This window comes from Nyctibius grandis, chromosome 27, assembly GCF_013368605.1.
Source record: "Nyctibius grandis isolate bNycGra1 chromosome 27, bNycGra1.pri, whole genome shotgun sequence".
In the NCBI taxonomy this organism is placed as follows: domain Eukaryota; kingdom Metazoa; phylum Chordata; class Aves; order Nyctibiiformes; family Nyctibiidae; genus Nyctibius; species Nyctibius grandis.
The window spans coordinates 2,253,397-2,259,957 of NC_090684.1; positions in this window are offsets into that span (position 1 = coordinate 2,253,397).

Consider the following 6,561-nt stretch of genomic DNA (forward strand, 5'->3'; position numbering starts at 1 on the left):
ATAGTCTCACCTGCTTCCCTCTGGGGACTTTGGATGAATGGCTTAAAAGGTTTACTAAAGGCTCTGTAATTACCTGTCCTTTGCTCCAGTGAGGATATTACTCCGCAGCAGATTTGTTGTGGAAGTACAGATGAGATCTGTGGCATCAGGAGGGACGAGGGCCCTTCTGTCTTCCCACAGACAAGAGGTGACACAAACGGCCCTTGTGTCACCGAGGCTGCTGGGTTATAGCCCTGGCTCCGTCTCAGACGGTGCTGTGAAGCGAACGGGGCCACGAGCCTGCTGGAGGAATGGGACTGGGAGGAACTGGTTGCCTTGTGCTCGAAGTGAAAAGGCTGTCAGGTTGCTAAGCAGTGCTTTTAAAGACATGAAATGCAAGCAGCCCGGAGTTGTAGTGGGGCAGGACGTGGGAGAGCACAAAGAGAAATTCAGGCAATGTTTCTAAATTCGCAGCTGTGGCTCTGGATGTAGCAGTACGCAGCGCAGAGCCCTCCAGCTTCAGCAGCAAAGTGACAGCGCTGACGTCCCCAAGCTGCTGCCCACGTGGAGCTCGTGCTGGCTGCTCATCCTTCGAGATGAGAGAAGGGCCAGTGCAAATCCACAGTTTGGTTTAAGGCCCCTTCGGAAATACATCTCTATGATGGATCATAGCATTAGGTGTTTCTTTTTTTTGCCCCAATGAAGTAAAACCTGGATTTTTATTAACGATTCTCCTTTCCAGAGTCCAGTTTTATTTAGGGCAAAAGCAATCCTTGGTGTAGTTTCTGTTTCTCCTGGTGGCTAAGCAGCAGAAGCTGGGTTGGGGCAGCAAGCGGATTGGAACCTGGAGTCTTCCCAGAAGAACAGGAAAGGGCTTTTGTGGGCATGGGACCACACAAGCTGGAAAACAGGCAGACGTTTGCAGGAGCAAAGAGGGTTGGTTGAGTTTTCCTCCACTGCCTCACCAGCCAGCCACCAGCTGGGCCAGATCCTGGCCCTGAGTACCAGAAGGTCCCAGCTGGTAATGGGAAGCAGGTGGAGAAGGTTTGCAGCCCTCTCAGGGAGGTGTTAACCCTCGGGTGGCTCAGCAGCACTTCTTGGGCCCGAAGCTGGAAGCAAAAGGGACAGGAGCCCCTTGTTGGTCTGCATGCATCCCAGGACGTGGTTCAAACTCTTCCAGAGCCGTGGCTAACGACAAAACACAACGTTTCTTTGCCAAGAAGTGGGGTATGTCGTGGCCTGGTGCTGCAGCTGATGCGACAGCTCACAGCTGATGCTCTGCTCACCTCTCCCTGCAGTCAGCTGGTGAGCAGGCTCTGGGGGGGCCCCTGCCCTGGGAACCAAGGGGTTAAGGGCACAGTGAAGCTTAATGAAGAAAAGAGCTAAATTAAAACAGCTGGATTGACTTGGCGTGGCCATGCTGGGTGACTTACTGCTTCATAATCAGCTTTCCAAGCAGGCACGAGTCCACTCGCAGGGAGGCTGGAGCAGGGAAGAGCGTCTCTGTGTAGGAATAAGGCTAATGAGCCATTGAGTTCTGTTCCTCGCTTGCCCTGGGGGGCATGGTGATCCCAGCCCCAGGCTGGGCGCTTGTTTTTAGCATGGACTTTGGACAGATTGTTTGCAGGGATGCACCTTTCCTAGGAGCTGCTCTCCGCTGCCTGTGCAGGTAAAACACTTTGCTTTCTGGTGCTCTGTCCGAGCTGCCTTGCTGGGGGAAGGTTCCGGGCTGGTGGGATAAATTCCCTGGCTGGAGCCCCCCAGGAGAGGATGGGGGTGACAGTCTGTGGTCAGCCACGCCATCTCCTGGTGTTTGATCCAGGAACTGGGCAGTGGTACAGAAAGGGCTTATCCCTTCCTGGAAAATCCACCCAGATAAAGCCTTTTTTGGTTTAGAAAGTACATGGTGGGAGGGGGGGAAACCAGATAAGCAATTTGACATCCATGGATCTGCGTTCGCTTTTGGAAACATTGGCTTTTCTCTGTGAATTACCCCAATTTCTCCCCAACTGCAGTTTCACAGCTCCTTGCTAAGAGAGCTGAGCGCACTGCAGTCTGCTTCTCGCTTCCATTTCAGACCTTGGGTTGTTTGCACAAATAACAGGCTCTGAAGTGAAATTCTAGATGTTATTTAAATGGTCACGACGGGTCCTGACTTTGCCCTGTTGTTACCAGCTGTGGTAGTGCTGTTGGGTCATGCAGAGAGAGGAACCAGTGTGGTTTTTAAGAGTTGTATCCAGGAATTTTATTCAGGATGTGGGAACTTCACAATTGTGCTTTTAGTAGGAGAAGGGCTGTGGAGATAACACGGTGGAAACTAGTTTGGCAGCGTTGTGTAATAATCAGAGATGCTCTGGTGCACAGCTTTAGGGCTTAACTTTCATAAGCACCTTGAAACCACCTCCAAGCCTCTCTGAGTCAGTGGAGACTAGCCCTTCTGAAGAAAACCCAGCCTTTCTCCCACTGGATCTAGTTCCTTGCTGTCTAGTGAAGTTCTCATGTAACTGGGTAATTCTGCTTTTTCCTGACATGAACTACTGAGTGTAACTTTGACTATCAACAGCTGTTGTATAATTTGGGCATTGCACGTCCTGGCTCAGCAGAGTGTTTAACTCTGGGTCACTTACTCCAGCAGTGAACTGCCCTGCATGGCTGGCTGCCCACAAGCCTTGCACTTGCCCCAGTCAAATGTCTCCTGGGGCAGTGGAGGTGGAGGCTCGTGGAGCATCAGCAAACACCAAAGCAGAGGCAGAGCTGCTCTCTGCAAAGGAAACCCAGAGAACTGAGTGCAGAAAGGCTTTATCGGGTCTGAGAAACACGAGGTCATTGGCAGCTTGGGTGTGAAGGAGAACACGGGGATGGGAACTGAGTTACTTCTCCATCCTCTTCAAGGTGCTCCTTTTAGCTTCAGCAAAGGCAGCTGGTATTTGTGGACCCCTCTGTGCCCTGTACTACTCTGCCAGCATCTTTAGGAGCTCTGTGAAGTGATGACTTCCTACATGAGCAAGTACCACCACATCCTGGGACGTTGGGGGTGGCATCCCTGCGAGGAGCGTGGCGTTTACCTCGGTGGCAAAGCCGGGGCTTTGCTGTGGGTTGGGAGTGTGGTGTGAAGCTGCTCTGAACCAAGTGACAGCAGATTTCCTGCTCTAAAACTTGTCAGTTGATGACTAGCACCATCTAGGCCTCGTAGGCAAACTAGCACTCGTGCCCACTTTTTGGTAGAGCTTCTGTAGGGTAAGGGGGTGGGTTGGCAGCCCCGGAGCCTGACCTTCCTGCTGCACATCCATGCTGCTGCGTGACCTGGGCTGCTCCAGCCACTTGGGTCCCACAACCCAACTTTCTCACAGGGCTCTTCTGAAAGCAAGCGGGGGGCTCGCCTTCCCCGCCTTTCACCCCCAAGGATGCCTTGGGAGCTGTGGTGTAATGCGCCAATATTGGTAACTGAAGCCTTAGTGATCCGAGAAGGTGTTGAACATTAAACTTCGTGAGAGAGCAACGAGTGGATTTCCATTGTGAAACTTTAAAAACCCACCAACCTTCATTGATCTGAAGGCTTTTCCCTTCTGAGCGTATCCTCTCACTAACGAGGCACGAAACCTCTCACAGATGTTCTGCTTATTTCCTGACTTTTGGATTCCCAGTACTCTTGCAAAGCTCGGTCTCGGAGTTGGGAGCTGTATTAAAATAGCACCTCTGGATTCTGGAACAAGGCCTTGTTAGGGTCTGATGAGCTGTTGGGTGGTTTTCTGGCTTTCCCAGTGCTTGTGCTTCTCCGCTCCCTCCTGTCATTCTCACCACATGATGGCAAATTCAGAACCTTGCAGTAAGATAAGTCATTGCTTTTAGAAATCTCTGTGCTTTTTGACGGGGTTGTCCTGTGTTTTCCTAGAACTTGAAGTTACGTATCACTTCATGACTTTGTCCTTGCCTCAGAAGTTGCAAAATCTATTTCTAGGTGCTGCCGTCTGATTAACCTTCACCAGAAATCCCAACTGAAATGTATTCGTTTGACTTCCTTTTTCTGCTGCCTCTTTAAAATACTTTTGTGCACGTGAGCTGCTTTTTAACAGGTCTTTGCATATGAGCTTTTTCCAAACCCTGCCTCATTGTCTGCTTTATTTTATTCCATCCCTTTGTCTGCCCTATATTTTTTCCCTTGTGATGCTGTCTAAGACAGGAACAAGCTCACGTTGGATTGCAAACCCACGGCAGGGGAAGCAAGAATGAAGTAAGAGTTGCACAAAGTAGGAAATTTATTATCCCTCTAAAAAAGATGCTTTGATTGATTGTCAGTGGAGTCACCCTGGCTGACAGCTGTAGCTGAAACCTTTAGGTCCCTTGGATGCTAGGGCAGAGTCGATTTTTTGTGTGCTGTCCCTCTTCCATGGCAGCCTGCACTGTCTTTGGGTACATTGTTTCCTAACTGAGTGCTAAAGAAATATGAAATTTCTGAGTGTGCTGATAGATTTTGCTCGTGGCAAGTGGAAACAAAGCCAGGGAAGAATCTGGAGTTGTGGTGGTGTGCTCAGAGATGGAGCTCTGCTGTTTGCTTTGCAAAACATGTTTGGACCCCCCTTGAGTCTGGCACGTGTGCTCAGACACCAGGTTTGTGTGATCACGTATCTTGTGAAATGTTCCTGCTCGGAGCTGTATCATTGTCCCACTTTGCAAGTAAGTGATGCCCGGTGCCAAGTGAGGAAAAGATACTCAAGGAAGGGCACGGCATGCACCAGTCCTGTGGGTTGTTCATCACAGCAAAGGCTACAGGAGCTCCTGGAGAAACCAGCTGGTTTCAGGAGTGCTCCCTGAGCAAGATGTGCAATCCCAGGTGCTGGTCCTTTCTCAGAGGAAAGGATTTAGCTCTGTTTGAGGTACACACATGCAGGTGTTGGCAAACCTCTACAGGAAGAGTCTGGGAGCACAGGGCTTCTCTTTGTTTTCTTCTTTGTTTTTTGATTCCGTGTGGGAGAAGCAGTCCAAGCTCTAAAGAGAGCAAGAGGTTAGGATGGAGCACAGCAGAAGAAGATAAGAGGGATGGGCACAGGGAAATGCTTGACCAAAGGCTTGTGGTGTTTGTTAGCCAGTCTGGCTCACCCGTGGACTTGTGTTTGAGTCATCTGCAGGGTAGAAGACCAGGTAGAGGGGAGGATGCTATGGCTCAGTGCCATGGGAAAGAGCCTCCTGAGCTCCAGACCTTTATTCCTGGGTCAGTGCTGCCTGGCTTGGGCATTCCCAAGGGAAAAGCGGTACTGATAACCTGAAGTGCTCTGGGGAAATAATGACCAATGCTTTCCACAGGAAAAAGAGAAGAAAAATAGCACATGCTTTCATTTCAAAGGGGCTTTAATTATTTTGAAAGCTGAAGAAACTGACTCTGGACTTTTGTGGGGGATTTTCTTGTCCTTTTTCCTTACCTTTTTCTTTTCTTCTCTTCCCTCCCTAGTCTCTTTTTTTTTTTTTTAAATGAAAGTGGAGGTGGGAAAAATGGAAACCATTCTCTTAATTTTGTTTTAAAATGTGGTGGTGAACTTCTGTAAATAAATAAATAGTGATCAGTTTCGTTGAAAACTTTCCCTCTCCCCATGAGAGAAAGCATGCTTTGGGGGAAAGCCCTGTAGTTCTTCCCTGTAGCCAAAAGACATTTAAATTCCCTAAACTCCCTTACTTTCACTGCTTTCATCTCCCTTCTGATCCCCTGTGACTGAGCAGTAAGCGCTGATAAAGGGTTATTTAAAGGTATTGTGAAATGCAACATTGTGTTCCCTGCCTTGCTCACTAGTTCACAAACCTCCTTTCACTTCATTAGGTTGTCATTTGGCTCCATGAAATGGGACCAGCTGCAGGAGATGACCTGGTAATGATATGGAATTTGCCTTCATAGAAAGAACATTAATTACAGCTGGAGCAGCTCAGGCTTAACTGGGATCTGAGCTACAACTTGTGTATTTGGGAATGATGGTCCTTCCCAAACAAAAACATACCTGGCTGTGCTCGCACCCACGTATCAAGCAGGACTCAAGTTTGTGAGAAGGCAACGGGATGAGATGTGCAGAGGAGGCTTTGTACGAGCACAGCTCACCTTTTACCGGCATGTGTCTAGGAAACCGAAAGCTGCGTGTTTTGGCATGTGCACTGTTTGACAGCGAAGCGCTGCCTAAATTTTTTTCTTCTCTGCCAATGGGTGGGAACCTGATGGCGGGGCAGCGAGGGCTGTTTGCTCATCACAGGCAAGAGGGAGAGCGCTGCCTTCTCGGCGCTTCACCCTCTGCTCCCCATGCCTGATCCGATGGAAAATAACTCAGCTCTCAAAGTATGAAGAGTGCTTTGTTAGTGGATAGCTCAGGTCTGAGGCTGCTCATCTGTAGGCCAAGGCAGCACAACTCAGGGATAAACGTGACCATGGGAGAGCAGTTTCCTGGGGACTCAAGTGCGTGCATGGGCAGCTTTAATGAGCTTCAGGGTGATTAAGGCTCCTGCTGCGTGTGCAGTCTCCTGCCTGCCCTCCTGCAGCTGGCCAGGGATCCCCTCTCCCTTCCGCTCGCTCTGGGGAGCACAAAGGCGTTGTGCCTTTGCCACCAG